Source organism: Mandrillus leucophaeus, unplaced genomic scaffold (genome assembly GCF_000951045.1).
Source record: "Mandrillus leucophaeus isolate KB7577 unplaced genomic scaffold, Mleu.le_1.0 Scaffold82, whole genome shotgun sequence".
Classification (NCBI taxonomy): Eukaryota; Metazoa; Chordata; class Mammalia; order Primates; family Cercopithecidae; genus Mandrillus; species Mandrillus leucophaeus.
In genome coordinates this window covers 3,826,042-3,842,752 of record NW_012108919.1, presented here as the reverse complement: position 1 = coordinate 3,842,752, position 16,711 = coordinate 3,826,042, and the positions used below count along the sequence as shown (strand labels likewise).

Sequence of the window (16,711 nt, the reverse complement as noted above, 5' to 3'; positions counted from 1 at the left end):
GGCGATAGAGGAAGCAAGGGAGAGCCAGGAGCTGGGGCAGGCTTTTTTCTTCTTCTTCTTCTTCTCCTCCTCCTTCTCCTTCTCCTTCTCCTTCTCCTTCTCCTTCTCCTTCTCCTTCTTCTTTTTAATAACCAGCTGCCGAGGGAACTAATAGAGCAAGAACTCACTACCTTGAGAACAGCACCAAGTCATTCATAAGGGATCCAACCTGTGACCCAAACACCTCCTATTAGGCCCCACCTCCAACAATGGGGATCAAATTTCAACATGAGGTTTGGAGGGGAAAAACATTCCAAGGATAGCATCCTCCCAGCAAGCACATAAAATTCAATATGTGCAAAGCAAATGCATGATTTTTTATTCTTTTGGTGTCTGTTTCCACGGATCATCCTACTTGTAATGTACTTAAAACAGTGCCTGGAACATAGAAAGCTGTCAGTAAGTCAGCTGCTATGGTTGGGGTGGTGGTTGCTTTTAATATTAATATTAATAACTAGGATAATCCCTAGTCTGGCTAAGAAATAACACCCAACAATAAAGAGCAAATTAGATGATATGGGTGAAAGTGCTCTGCAAATAGGAAGCATTTTACAAAAATAAGGTATTATTATCTCCCTGCCTCAGTGAACGTGATTAGACAAATGTTTGTAAAGTACAAACCACATGCTCTATTCTGCGCAGAAGAAATTGACGTGATCAGTGTTACCTTATCTGAACTTTGATTCTAACAGACTCTTGCAGTCTAGAGAAGAATGACTGGCAGCAGCTTTCCTCAAGGCGGAGAGATTTTAACCTGCATGGAATTTGTGACGTCTGTTGTGATCCCGACAATTACCCATTGTAATGTTCACTGAATGAGGCAGTTGACGTGGCCCTCTTCTTAACAGCCTGTTTAAATATTTAGAAAAGAGAATAATGAAACTTGAGAAGTGTGAGGACCTGCTTGGTTTAGGATCAGCCAATGCAAACTTGAGTCCGGTGCAGGAGAGCCCGAGGAGGCGGGTCTTCAAGGGCCCCCAGCCTATGGGATGACTCCGGGCTCAGCTTTGCACCAAGCAGACACTTGACACTATGCCAGACGGTATCTAGGCAGCTCCTTAAGCTGAGTAATGAGACTTGGTTTTTTGGGAACCTTTAATTACCAGTCTAATGTACAAACACAATTCTCTCTAGAGATGTTCATTCAGGCACAGGCTTTGTTCAAAAGGAAAAGCAACTGCTTCCTTTCCCTGGCTGAGAAGACATGGATCCAGGGTGATATTTATCTAGGATTGGGGAAACCCACCCTCCTCCAGCTCTGACACGCTCACAGAGTACTCACATTCTTACTCTCTCCCCCAAGGACCCATGAAGTCTCTGATGATGTCTGCGGGGTGACTCTCCCATTGTTTCATCTTTATTCTACCTACGTAATGTGAATAATAACTGTGTTTAGAACATTGTTCGGGGCATTATGAAGATTTACAAAGCAAGAAAACGGAATCAGCACTTTACAGGGGCACTGAGTCTAATATAGAAAGTGAAAAAAAGTCTAATGTAGGAAGAAGTAACATAGTCCAACTGCCTGAACACATTTCTATTTGGTGTTAAAAGGTTTTCTTGCAAAAGATAATGGAAAGGGACAGAAATAATCATACTACTAGTGGTTATCATTTATTGCATACCATTTTCCAGACACCGTGCTGGGCCTTCTTCCTAAAGCATCTCTTTAAATCCTCACAAAGACCCATAGGGTAGGAGCTATTTATCACCATTCCCCTTCAGTGACAGTTTTCCTAAGACGAGTTGGTAAGTGGTGGAGCTGGACTGGAACCCTGGCAGGAAGACTTTATCTCCATACTCTACTCTCTCAGTTTCTTGACATACATTCGTTAGTTCATTTGACAAACTTTTGAATGAAAGTTTGAATGTGTCAAGGCATTAGGGCTAAAACATTAGAAAAAGCAAAATTTTAAAAATAACATGGGGCGTGGTGGCACACACCTGTAATCCCAGCACTTTGGGAGGCCAAGGTGGGTGGATCATTTGAGGTCAGGAGTTCAACACCAGCCTGGCCAACATGACGAAACCCTGTCTCTACCAAAAATACAAGAATTAGCTGAGTGGTAGTGGCATGCACCTGTAATCCCAGCTACTGGGAAGGCTGAGGCAGGAAAATCGCTTGAACCTGGTTAGTGGAGGTTGCAGTGAGCCAAGATCACGCCACTGCACTTCAGTCTGGGTGACAGAGTGAGACTCTGTCTAAAAAAAAAAAGAAAACAAAAACAAAAACAAAAACAAAACAAAAAACTAGTCCTGCTGTTTTGGAACTTCTATTACCCACACACTACATCTGCTACCCCCATGTGGTGGCCCAGGTGGTGCAGCATTGCTCAGTCTCACTTCAGAACAATCTGCTTAGTGGAGGGGGCTGGTGGACAGCCTCCATCAGCTGCATCTTCAGATTGGCTGCAGTTTTGTGCAAGGCCATGATGAACACTGCAGGATACCAGAGGCCAACCATTCCTGACCTCCTTGGGACCCCCCGATGAGCCACCTTTGCTCTGGAGCTCCCCCATCAGTCTGGGGCTGCTTTCTGAAGTTTCTCCCACCCGACCCTCTTTCCTGCATCTCCTCTGTCACAGGTGTCAGCCCTGTATCCTGGTCTGCAGACTTTCCCCACCCACTCCTGCTACTCTCCCCTTTACCCTCTACAATGTTACCCCAGTAAATCTCTTGCACGTCAAACTCCATCTTGACATTTGCTTTTCAGAAGACTCAAACTGGAGTCCTCTTTCACGCTGCATCACCGGGAACTGCCTGCTTCTGAAATCAGGGATTCAGACACCCACTGTCTGACCACAGACGCTCATCCTGCCAGCTTGCATGCTCAACCTCTCCTGATTCTTCACCTGCTCAGGTCTTCCTACTCTTAACTGCCTCCACCTGTCTTTACCTCCCTATCTGTTTGGCTTAGTTAGCTAAGCCCACAGTCCCTCAGTTTCATCATTTATCATTGGGCATGATTGACAATTTGTGGGGGATGATTATTTGTTGTTAGATACCCTCTTGCACATTGAGGGCATTTAGCATCCCTGGGTCCTGCCCACTAAATTCCAGTATGCTCTCCTTCATTCTGAGAACCCAAAACAGCCTTGCCTACTTCCAGACACCACAGCAGGGTGCTACCACCCCTTCTGTCACTGAGAACCCCTGATTTATTCTCTTGTCCATTTCCCTTGCCTATTGTCCTTCCATCATAACGACCTGAAAACACCCCAAACCTGCATGACTAGAGCTGACCAGCTGCTCCCTGGCTGTGAGCAAGTGCCCGAGTACTGCCAAGCACAATCTTACAGTTGTACAGATTGATCCCACTGTCAGTTCCCGGTCACTAATCCCAAACAGGGCCCCAGTGCTGACGGCAATCTAGTGAGCTTGACTTTTCATTCTCCAGATGACCATTAAGACCTTCTCCATTCTCCCCAAATCTCCAACCCTCACCCCCTACAAACCTAGAAATTTTGTCTGTTACTGCACAGACTAAATACCACAGCCCATCTGTCCTCCCATTCCTGCCCACAACAGCTAATCCCTAATGCATCGGCTGTCTCCGCCTCATCCTTCCCTCCCATGGCAGTGGAAGAGGTGTTCTCTCTTCTCTCTAGAACCATCTCCCCATCTGGAGCCCACTCCCTGCTACATTTGCACAGCCATCGAAGTGTGTAAGCATTCCCTCTCCTCTATCTTCCCTCTCCCCTAAGTCTTCTCATTTCACCTCCTGACCATTCAAACATGTGCTTCTTTCTCCCATATAAAACAAATTCACCAAGCGTGGTGCCTCACCCCTGTCATCCCAGCACTTTGGGAGGCTGAGGCAGGCGGATCACTTGAGTCCAGGAGTTTGAAACAAGCCTGGGTAGCATAGTGAAATCCCATCTCTACAAAAAACACAAAAGTTAGCTGGGCATGATGGCATGCACCTGTGATCCCAACTACCGGGGGGGCTAAAGTGGGAGGATCACTTGAGCCCAGAGGCAGAGGTGCCAGTGAACCATGATAGCACCAATGCACTCCAGCCTGGATGACCTGGATGACAGAGCGAGACTCTGTCAAAAAAAAAAAAGAAAAGAAAAGAAAAAGAAAAAAAGAAAAAGGAAAAAAAAACACGCAAAAATTCATCATTTAGATAAAATATGCAATACTACCTCACATAACACCTCACTAATGTTTCATGATGAGGAGTGACTTAGCTTGACTAAAGATTTTTTATAAACTCCCCTCCTTTAATCCTTCATCACTTCTAGAGATGGTTAAGCCTCTTTTAAGACTGCCTCTTCTCATGGTGTCTATTTTCTTATCTCTCCCTCACCCCTGGACCTCCCTAATCTGACCCTATTGTCATCACTGCAACCAAACCTGCTCTTTCCAAGGTTACCAAGACCAGACTCCACAGGCACATTCAGTCCTCAGTTTGCCTGAGCTCCTGGCAGTACTTGCCCGTTCATCCATTCTTAAAGAACCACTTTCTACCTCTGGCTTCTATAACACCAACACCTCCTGGTTTCCTCCTACCTTCTTTCCATCTTCCCGTGATGGCCAGCTTGCATTTCTAATCACCTCTCAAAAACTGGTGTTTCTAAAGCTTTTGCCCCAGGGCCTCCTTTCCTCTCATCCTTCAAATTCTCTCTTGGCGATATCTCCCAGGATGATCTCATTCTATATCCGCATGCTAACATTACTCATAAATTGCCAGCCCAGTCCTTTCTCCTTGACCCCAGACCTGTATCATCTGAGTGCCATGCATGTATTTGCACCTGCATTTATTGTAGGGTCTACAAACTCACTACTTCCATACTGGTTAATTTTCAGTTGCTGAGAGCGTAATGCATTGTAGACATTGTAAGCAGAAAGGGGCTTCTACAGGAAATTGCCTGTTTAGAAGTTGTAGGAAGGGCTGAAGAAGACTCCAGGCTTCCAGGAATAGCACCCAGAATACCACTGCAGAATTAACCCTCTAGGGGAAGTTCTATCTTTGCCACAGGCAGGAAGCTAAAGAATTAGAAACCTGCTGTTCCAAATGTAGGCCTAGCTCTGATGCAGACGTCAGGCAGCTATGGCCTGAAGCGTTGGACCCAGAGTCATTTAACTCGCTAGATTTGCATCAGCAGAATGGACGCCCCAGGCTCTGCTGCCTCTTTCTCCACCTGACTCACTTCTGGATTCAAGATGCATGGGTGTGTAGCTGATTGAGGACCTGAACCACATTTGAGTCCTGAATTGTAAGAGGGTGTGGGGAATGTTGTTTTGGCTTTCTAGACTCCATAGTGTGAGGTGGATCATGAGAAGGAGCATAGAATAGAGGTCAAGTGATCTAGTCTGCAGTGTCCCTCCCAACATCTAAGAGCTCATGGTTTCCCCAACAGATACCTTCACTCCTAACATCCTCTATTTCTGTAGAGTGTGCCCCTCCACCAGTTGGTCAAGTCTGAAACTGGAAGTGATGCCCCTGCTCTATTCTCCTCAGATGCATACCCAGGTTGCACCAGTTCCACACCTACATATGTTTTGATTCCTTATCATTTATCTGTTCCACACCTCCATCATCTCTCACCTGAACGACAATAACAGCATCTTAGCCAGTCTTTCTGCATCCATCTTTGCCCTTTTCTAATGCATTCTCCACAACATAGCCAGAGAAATCTTAGGAAAAATAAATATGAACATAACACTTCTCTGAGGTTTTGAACCTCAAGGGCTCATTTAACATGTGTCCTCCGCGCAGGCGGGGACTAAGTCTCACTGATAGCCACATGCAACTCCAGAGCCTAACGCGGTACCTGGCACAGAGTAAATATTATTGTTTTTGTGGCAAAAGGTTTTGCCCTTTTCTAGCCAAACAACTCCATCTACGTCTGGTAATCTGCAAGGTTTCTTTCTGTGTGATTGTAAGCAGTCACTTAGCAAGAGAAGTGCAGCGTTTAACACTGTGGGTCAGACTGCATCCTTGTTGTGTGGAGTTAATTTCCCAAGATAAAGTTGCCTCTTAGAAATGAACGTATTTTCTTTCTTCCTTCCTTCCTTCCTTCCTTCCTTCCTTCCTTCCTTCTTTCCTACCTCCTTCTTTTCCTTCTTTTCCTTCCTTTCCTTCTTTTCCTTCCTTTCCTTCCTTCCTTCCTTCCCTTGGTCTCACTCTGTCACCGAGTCTGGAGTACAGTGGCATGATCACAGCTCACTGCAGCCTCAACCTCCCGGGCTCAAGCAATCCTCCCATCTCAGCTTCCCGAGTAGCTGGGACCACAGGCATGTGCCACCATGCTTGGCTAATTTTTGTACAGAAGGGGTTTCGCTGTGTTGCCCAGGCTGGTCTTGAACTCCTGCACTCAAGCAATCCACCCACCTTGGCCTCCCAAAGTGCTGGGATTACAGGCGGGAGCCACCACACCCGGCCCTTATCCTCTTTCCTTTTCCACTCTACTTGGCCTCTTTTCTCTCCCCTCTCCTACCCCTTCTTATTTAATATCCGTTTTCTTGCAACCTAGTGGAAACCTACAGGGCCCTCCTATTGGCCCTGCTCCCCTGGAAACCAGGGATTTTTATGTCAAAACTTGCACTATATGAGTGAGGATTAATTTAATGCTTCTGTTATAAAATGCTCTCTTTCCTCCCACAAGCTGTTTTCATCTGAAACTTGTGCTCCGTATCTCAAGATTTCTCTTAGAGCCAGGATTCCTCCAGCCCCAGACAGCTAGGCACTATGCTGGCAGTTTCTCTCTGACAGTGTTTTTTGGGAAGTCTTTTAATAATCCCGAAGCACATTGTTGGAATCAGACTCAGAATGTCCCTGGAGGAATAAACAGGCTGTGAACAGGCTTCAGAAGAAAATGGCAACTTTGTTCTAAGAATTCTTACTTTTACATCATGATCAAAACAGTACCTCATCAGCACCAGGCACACACAGACATGTGAGCCACGGGATGCCTGGAGGGAGGAATCCTGAGATGTCCTCATGGTGTTCATCAGCCTCCTGTGTGGAACCACTGCCTGTTGCTTCTTAATCTAATCTCTTGGTTGGATGTTGCTCCAGAAGGTGAAAGCGAGCTCAGGAGCTAAAAGGATGCCAAAAGATTCCAAAGGAGCAATGCTCATCTCCTGCTTTTATACTTATTAGTATGATCTACAGTGGATGCTTGCTCCTCGTGGCTAAGAGGGCTGCTTCCTGCAGCTGGGAAGGGACTTCTTGATCCTTAATGACTTCCTTGCTCCACTTCTTATAGCAGGGAACCTTGTGCCATAAGCAGAACTCTCAAGCATTTCTTCTAAACACCTTGAGTTAAAAGGTGTGTGTGTCCTTTTAAGGTTAGGTGCTATTTGATGACCTTTTAGTTTTCTGGGACTCACCTATTAATTTGCTAAGGTAAGGTCATTTACTCATGCATTTACTGTTAATTTCATCAATTCATTTACAAACAGTTACTGAGTACTTACTCTAAACTCTACTGTAAGAATCCATCGATAAATAGAACATGATCTAGGCTTGAAGGTGAGATACAGACCCCAAATCCAGGAATTATAATACAGTATGAAAAGGGGTCCCCTTGGAATGAGTATGGGATGTGATCAGTGTAAGTGCACATGAGCAGGACACCTAACCTAGTGTTGGGAAGGGAAGGGAAGGCTTCAGAGAGGATGTAACCTTGAAACCAGGAACTAAAGCACTTGATCAGAGAGATCCTACTCAGAAGTCCAGGGCAGGTTTGGAGTCAGATGGGCTGTGTGTTTGAAACGCAGTTATATGGTTTGGATGCTTGTCCCCTCCAAAGCTCACGCTGAAATGTGATTTCCAGTGTTGCAAGAGGGCCCTGGTGGGAAGTGATTGGATCATGGGAGCGGATTTGTCCCTCGCTGTTCTCGTGATATTGAGAGAGTTCTCACGAGACCTGGCTGTTTAAAAGTGTATGGCACCTCCTCCCTCACACTCTTGCTCCTGCCCCTGCCATGTGTCGTACCTGCTCCTGCTTCACCCTCTGCCATGATTGTGAGCTCCCTGAGGCCCTCACCAGAAGCAGATGCTGCAGCCGTGTTTGGTACAGCCTGCAGAACTGTAAACCTGTTAAACCTGTTTTCTTTTCTTTTCTTTTTTTCTTTCTTTCTTTCTAAACATTATCCTTTCTTTTTTTTTTTTTTTTTTTGAGACGGAGTCTTGCTCTGTAGCCCGGGCTAGAGTGCAGTGGCCGGATCTCAGCTCACTGCAAGCTCCGCCTCCCGGGTTTGCGCCATTCTCCTGCCTCAGCCTCCGGAGTAGCTGGGACTACAGGCGCCCGCCACCTCGCCCGGCTAGTTTTTTTTTTTTGTATTTTTAGTAGAGACGGGGTTTCACCGTGTTAGCCAGGATGGTCTCGATCTCCTGACCTCGTGATCCGCCCGTCTCGGCCTCCCAAAGTGCTGGGATTACAGGCTTGAGCCACCGCGCCCGGCACGTTATCCTTTCTTTTAAAATTTTACTTTAAGTTCTGGGATACATGTGCTGAACGTGCATGTTTGTTACATAGGTATACATGTGCCATGGTGGTTTGCTGTACCTATCAACCCATCATATTGGTTTTAAGCCTCACATGCATTAGGTATTTGCCCTAATGCTCTCCCTCTCCTTGCCCCCAACCCCACGACAGGCCCTGGTATGTGATGTTCCCCTCCCTGTGTCCATGTGTTCTCCATTGTTCAACTTCCACTTATGAGTGAGAACATGGGGTGTTTGGTTTCTGGTCCTGTGTTAGTTTGCAGAGAACGATGGCTTCCAGCTTTATGCATGTCCCTGCAAAGAACATGAACTCATCTTTTTTTATAGCTGCATAGTATTCCATGGTATGTATGTGCCACATTTTCTTTATCCAGTCTATCATTGATGGACATTTGGGTTGGTTCCATGTCTTTGCTATTGTAAATAGTGCTGCAATAAACATTTGTGTGCATGTGTCTTTATAGTAGAATGATTTATAATCCTTTGGGTATCTACCAAATAATGGGATTGCTGGGTCAAATGGTATTTCTGGATCTAGATCCTTGAGGAATCACCACATTGCCTTCCACAATGTAAACCTCTTTTCTTTACAAATTACCCAGTCTCAGGTATTTCTTTCTTTTTTTTTTTGGAAACAAAGTCTTGCTCTGTCACCCAGGCTGGAGTGCAGTGGCATGACCTTGGCTCACAGAAACCTCCGCCTCCCAGGTTCAAGCAATTATCCTGCTTCAGCCTCCTGAGTAGCTGGGATTACAGGTTCACGCCACCACACCCAGCTAATTTTTTGTATTTTAGTAGAGATGGGTTTTCACCGTGTTGCCCAGGCTGGTCTTGAACCCTGAGCTCAGGCAATCTGCCCGCCTCAGCCTTGCAAAGTGCTGGGATTACAGGCGTGAGCCACCGCGCCTGGCCTCAGGTATTTCTTTATAGTGACACAAGAATGGCCAAAAACATCCAGCTCTATCCCTTCATGCCTGGGTAGGTGAGGCAAGGCCTCAAGTCTTACTCAGCAAGCATAAACGGAGGATGTCACACCACTGTGAAAACCAAATGAGACCATAGTCTGTTTCAGTCTTTCACAAACATGGTGGGGTTGGCAAAGAAGATCTCAAAGTGACCTATAAGGCCCGGTGGAATTTGGTCCCCCTTTACCTCTGACCTCAGCACCTGCTACTCTCCCCTCCCACCTCCTCTGCAGCTCATCAGGCCCTTTCTATTCCTCAGACACTCCAGACCTGCCTCTCATCTCTCCGGCCTGGTGTGCTCTTTGCTAGCTAACTGCATGGTCTACCTCCTTGCTTCTCTCGACGTCACCTTCTCACTGGGGTCTTCTCTGACCATGATGCTAGGTGGAATAATGGCCTTCCAATGATATCCATGTCCTAATTCCCAGAACCTGCTACCTTACGTGGCAGAGGCACTTTGCAGTCATAGTTAAGCTAAGGATATTGAGATGAGAGATGATCCTGGATAATTTAGGTGCGCCCATTGTACTCATGAGTCTTTACAGGAGGGAGGCAGGAGATAGAGTCAGGGAAGGAGATATGATGGTGGAAACAGCATCAGAGAGAAATATGAATCTGCCACACTGCTGGCTTGGAAGATACAGGAAGGGGCTATGAGCCAAGGGATGGGGGCAGCCTCACAAGCTGAAAAAGTCAAGGAAGTGGATTCTCCCCTAAACCTTCCAAAAGGAACACAGTCCTGCCGACTCCTTGATTTTAGGACTTCTGACCTCTAGAACAGAAAGATAAAAATAAATTTTTGTTGTTTAAGGACTGTGTTTATGGTCATTTGTTTCAGCAGCCCTGGGGAACTTACCACTCTATTTAAAACCATCTCATTCTTACCCTCTCCTCATTCCTCATTTCCCTATTTCATTTTTCTCCATAGCCCATGTTATTACCTGACTGTAATTTTTTTTTTTTTTTTTTTTTACAGAATCTCACTCTGTCACCAGGCTGGAGTGCAGTGGGGTGATTTCGGCTCACTATAACCTCTGCCTCCCGGGTTCAAGTGATTCTCCTGGCTCAGCCTCCAGAGTAGCTGGGACTACAGGAGCACGCCACCACGCCTGGCTAATTTTTGTATTTTTAGTAGAGACGGGGTTTCACCGTGTTAGCCAGGATGGTCTCGATCTCTTGACCTTATGATCTGCCCACCTCGGCCTCCCAAAGTGCTGGGATTACAGGCGTGAGCCACTGTGCCCGGCCCTGACTGTTATTTTTATGTTTCACATGTTTATTTGTTTATTGTCTCTCTCCTATCACTGTAATAGAAGCCATGAATCCAGGACTTTTCTTCATTTACTCTCATATCTCCAGAGGCTGGAATAGTGCCTGGCACACAGCAGGAACTCAATGAACGTGTGTTGAATTAATGAATCAATGACCCTCCCCTCCTTCCCTGCATTTCCACGATATTAGAAATGAAGGGATCAGACTCTTTCCTGATGCTGTATTAATAAGTTTAATTAGCGTAACAGTAATTCACTCACTCGTACCGTATATGAAGCTGCCAAAGCACCTTTGCTGTGCTGCCAGATGCCCATGCTGCACCAAGTCCATTATTGACTGAAATGATGGCTTCCTCCTGCAAACATCTGCAACTCCCTTTTCCCCCACCCTCCTGAGGCCTTGAGTTTTTACTGATTATCTCAACAGTGGGTCAGATCAGACATTTAAATGCTGCTGAATTTTACCCACGGTCGTCTAGAGAAAGAGAGTTTATATCTGCATCTACAGGCAACTTCTTTTTATCCCTTTCTCTCAACTATTTTTTCTAGAGAGTAACAGCTCACATCTATTGGGGGCTTACTATGTGCCCCTCTGTAAGCTGTCCTAAGTGCTTTACATGCATGTTTTTTTAATCCTCACATCTGTGACGGAGGGGCTCCTATTTGGCCCTGTTTTGCAGATGGAAAAACTGAGTAAGGGAGAAAAAACTGATTTGCTCACAGTCATGCAGCTGGGAAGGTCTGAGCTCAGATCTGAATCCAGGCAGTCTTGTGTCAGAACTTGCCTTACTAATTTCTTTTCTTTTCTTTTTAAACAAAGGAAGGAGGTTTATTGGACTTACAGTTCCATGTGGCTGGGGAGGCCTCACAATCATGGCGGAAGGGGAAAGGCACATCTCACATGGCAGCAGACAATAGAAGAAAGCCAGTGCAGGAAAACTCACCCTTATAATCACCATCAGATCTCGTGATACTTACTATCATGAGAACAGCACGGGAAAGACCTGCCCCCATGATTCAATTACCTCTTACCACGCCCCTTCCACAACACGTGGGAATTCAAGGTGAGATCTAGGTGGAGACATAGCCAAACCATATCATTCCACCCCGACCCCTCCCAAATCTCATGTCCTCACATTTTCAAAACCATGTCTTGCCTTCCCAAAAGTCCCCCAAAGTCTTAACTCATTTCAGCATTAACTCGGAAGTCCACAGTCCAAAGTCTCATCTGAGACAAGGCAAGTCCCTTCCACCTATGAGCCTATAAAATCAAAAGCGAGTTAGTTACTTCCTAGATACAACGGGGGTAAAGGCATTGGGTAAATACAGCCATTCCGTATGGGAGAAATTGCCCAAAACAAAGGGCCTACAGGTCTCATGCAAGTCCAAAATCCAGCAGGGTGGTCAAATCTTAAAGCTCCAAAAGGATCTTCTTTGATTCCATGTTTTGCATCCAGGTCACGCCAATGCAAGAGGTAGGTTCCCATGGTCTTGGGAAGCTCTGCCTCTGGTTTGCCTTACTAATTTCCACCCCTGACTTTTCTTTCAGGAGGATCCTGACAGATCACATCCTGTTTATAAAGTTTTTTTTTTTTCTCCAACCAGTCCACAGATACATTTCCCATGCATTCTCTTGGGGTTTTAAGGGGATTAATAAATAACATCCTTCTCTTCAGAATCACAATTCAGAACTGTCTTAGTCTGTTTGTGCTGCTATAACAAAATACCATACACCAAGTAGCTGGCAAACAACAGAAATTGCTTTCTCACAGTTTTGGAGGCTGGGAAGTCCAAGAGCAAGGCAGATTCGTTACATGGTGAGGGCCACTTCTCGGTTCATTGATGGCCATTTTCTCACTGTGAACTAACATGGTAGAAAGGGCAAGGGATGTCTCTGGCATCTTTTTTGTAAGGGCACAAGTCCCATTCATGAGTAATCTTCCTCCCTGACCTAATCACTTCCCAAGAGCCCCACCTCCTAAAGTATGACACTGGGGATTAGGATTTGACCTATGAACTTGGAGGGGAGGGACACAAACGTTCAGACCATAGCAAGAACTGAGAGAGAGATAGAGAGGATCCGATAGGTGGAGATCAAAATTTGAGCTTCATCCTGACGAATTCCAGGTTAGAGGATGTGGCTGTGGTATAAGTGACGAAGCAGGCCTGTGAATACTTCAGCCATACTGCTCCCTGACTCTGCTCCCCAGTCTAGACTTTGGGACACTCCACATGAAAGAAAACTCTGGTCTGCAGAGCTGACACTTTTATCCAGCATTACTGCTTCATGCTGGACAGAGACAGAGAGAGACAGGAAAAAGTCAAAGCTCCTGGTGTTAGATTTCAGTCTTTGAACAGCACCATTCAATTGTGTTCATTTTGGGGGGCTGCTGTAACAAAACTGGGCACCTGATAGGAACAGGAACTTATTCCCTCATAGCTCTGATAGCCAGAAGTCCAAAATCAAGGTGTTAGCAGGACCACACTTCCTTGTTCAGCATCTAGTGGCTGTCAGCATTCTTTGGCTTATGGTTACATCGCCCCAGTATCTGCCTGTGTGGCCATACTGCCTTCTGTGTGTCTTCTCTCTGCATGTGTCTCAAATCTCCCTCTGCCTCTCTTTTATAAGGGTGCTTGCAATAGTGTTCAGGGTCCACCTGGATGATCCAAAGTAATCTGTTACAGAGTGAATTCTGCCCCCCAAAATTCAAGTTAAAGCCCTGACCACCCCCGACCCATAGTGTGACTGTATTTGAAGATAAGGCATTTTAAAAGGTAACTAAGGTTAAATGAGGTTATATGAGTGGGGCCCTACTTCGACAGGACTGGTATCCTTATAACAAGAAGAGACAGTAGGATTGCCCATGTACAGAGGAATGGTCATGTGAGGACACAGCAAGAATGCAGCCATCTTCAAGTCAGAGAGAGGTCTTCAGAGAAACCAGCCTTGTCAGCCCCTTGATCGTGGACATCCAGCCTCTAGAATTGTGAGAAAATAAATTTCTGTTGTTTAAGTCCCACAGTCTGTGGTATTTTGTTACAGAAGTCCTAAGAGACAAATAATACCTCTTTATCTTGGAATCCTTAATCACACGGCAAAGACCCCTTTCCCACATAAGATAACATTTACAAGAGCCAAGGATTAGGACTTAATATGTTTGAATTGCTATTATTCAACGTACACTGAAAATCATGAACACAAGCCGTTAACTCATATCTCTTCCTGGGGAGGAGTGGATAAGGAGAAAGACAAGAGGTGAGGGCTGTGGTTACTTGCTGATCTAGTCATAGTCCTGGGAATATGAGGAGCAGGCAGTGAACGCTCCCCCAAGTGCCCCCCATAAACCACTGGTGCACCAAAAGTTTTCTATTTATTTATATCCATTTGGAGAACTCCTAACCTGATGTGTGACATAGTAAGTACTTAGTAAATAATAGGTGCCCTCCCTGATTAAGCCCATTCCTGAAAATCTGCTGAGCCAGATCGTCTTTCTCCAGCACACTCACAACCACTTCCCCTTTTCAGCACACAGGCTCTGCCCAGCAAATCACCAAAATGGAGGTGAGAAGACCTAGTAGAGCCTGATACACGAATCTTGCCACAGAGTCAGAAATCAAGGCGGTAAATGACCAAGGCTGGAATCTACCTCCAACAGGATCACAACTGCTGAATCAGCAAATAAACGTTTTTGGAACCTGGTACTTGCCACTTGGCATTGTGCCACTGATAGTAAGTCAAACAGACATGCTCCCCAGCCTGTAGCAATCAGAAGTCCAAGACAGACAGGATTGATCTGCATAGGCATGGTAAGAACAGGGCAATAGCTGTCATGTATTAATAAGGGGAGACCTGTTACAAACTTGTGTTTGTAACACCCAAAGCACAGATTAAGTAGAAATTGCCTTTAAGTGAGTTTCTGCGAGGCTTATACATTGCACAAGGAGAGGAGCGAGTTTTTAGTTTCTCCTGGCATAGGGACTGACTGAAATCAGGAGTGGGATCAATTATTAGTTCTGCCTCAGCACCTCAGTACCCTTTCTCCCACACCGCCTTCCAAAGTAGCCTATATAAGAACGGTGGGAATTCTATAGATTTTGGGGAAACAAATGAACCATATTTTTTAGCATCTGCTATGAGCAAAGCACTAGGCAAGCTAGAAAACACCAAGCAATATAGACTCAGCAACCAACAAGAGCATGTTGAACCCCTAAGTCGGTGTCATGGGTGCAGATAAATAGCTGATCTGCTAGCCATGTGGCCAGAACCAAAAAAAACACAAACCCAGGCATCCAGTCCTATACGTAATATTCAGTGCTTTATCTGTGTTATCTCTACCCATGAATTAGGTAGTATCATCTCCACCTTAAAAATGAGGCTGGGAGACTCAGAATGACCGTCACGAGCAACTGACACTTGTTGCGCTCTTCCTGCATGCCAAGCAATTTCAGTCCATCGTGTCAGGTCCCTGTGTGGTAACGCAGTGGTTAAGGAAGCAGACTCAGGGAGCCAGACTGTCTGGTTCAAATCCCAGCTGTACCCCCTTGACAGTGGGGTAACTCTCCGTGTGTTTCAATCGAGTTATTGGAAATGGGATAATAATACTACCTAGTTTACAGGATTGTTAAAAGGACCAAAGGAGCAAGTACATATAAAGCAACAGTACCTATCCCACGGAGGGCACTTGGCAGACACTAGTAATCTCTGGAATAGGTACTTTTTTAATGTTAGAAATTTCTTCGTTATTACTTATTAAGCACCAGCTTAATACTGCAGAAAATTTCAGATCACCCTTGATAACTCACTTTCCTTTCCCCACCCAAATTCTTGATCAAGAGTTTTTCAAGTAAAGACATGCTCTTCTCTCTTCTGTATAAAACTTTATGAAATAAAGGCAAAAGGTTGTGTACATCTTAATGGAAAATGCTGCCCAGGGCTCTGGAGTTGGTGGCTGCCCAGGCTCCCTTCACTGTCCAGGCCCTGAAAGACTCCTGTTCATGAACTGTCTCTTCACAAAGCAAGCCCGCCACTTGCTGCGTTTATTATTCTGAGGGTCAAAAACTTTCTCACAAAGTCTCAGTCCAGTCTCTTGCCTTAGCTATCGTAAATAAGCTCTTATCAGTTCATTTTCCTGTTTGTTTGCAGGTTTGGCATCAATTGCATTAAGTGGAAAATGAGGCTCTCCAGGAATGGGAAAATTAGTGATTCCCAATGTATACATTTCTTTCTCACCTTGGATTTTGGAATTGTACTTTTGGAGTTTCTTCGAACACTCAGAAATGTAGAGAGTTACATATATATCAAGGTCCTACCAGCTTCATTCTTAATATCATAGTTTTTGAAGAAGACATTGGCCTTGAAGTAACAGATGGCTTCATCCACAATATCTGTATCTTTTGTCTCTCTGGGAGCAGGTCCTTTGAATTGGCTTCTGATGGGTAACAGTGCCGTGTTTCCAATGAGTTTGGTGTCAGGGCCCGTGAGAGAAGAGTGGTAAGCCAGCATCTTGGCAGCACCTGGGTTTCAACCCAGAGGAGTAGGATCACGAGAACAGGTGTTTTAGGAGAGAGGTAACTGAGGCTTTGGAGGCTTATTAATGCCCAAGGTCACACAGATAATAAGAGGAGGGAGCTAGGACACGAAGCTGCTGCCTCTCTCACAGCTAATACATGGGAGAGCCAAGCTTCACACTCCAACTCTACTATGCCATACAGACATGCCTTGACCGGTGTCCTGTCCCACAGATTGTTGGTGGCAAAGCTGGGATTAGAACCCAGGCTAGCTCTAAGTTTCTCTCTTCAAATTCCCCCTCTCAAATCCCCTTCTTATCTTGGCCCACTCTGGCTTTCCCCAGATAAGACTCTCCTAGCACGGTGAGCTCTTGAGGCCCTGCTTCTAACCACGTGAATAACCAGCACCCTCGTGACCAAAGCTGCCATCAGAGCCCTTGGAGACCTGCTCTAACTTTCTGCAACTC

At 45.5% G+C, this 16,711-nt stretch overlaps 1 pseudogene; it reads right to left on the bottom strand.

The window, feature by feature from the left end:
- Window positions 1-15,700: 15,700 nt before the first annotated feature.
- LOC105530398 lies at window positions 15,701-16,239 on the bottom strand (annotated as a pseudogene).
- Between the last annotated feature and the right edge of the window lie 472 nt (window positions 16,240-16,711).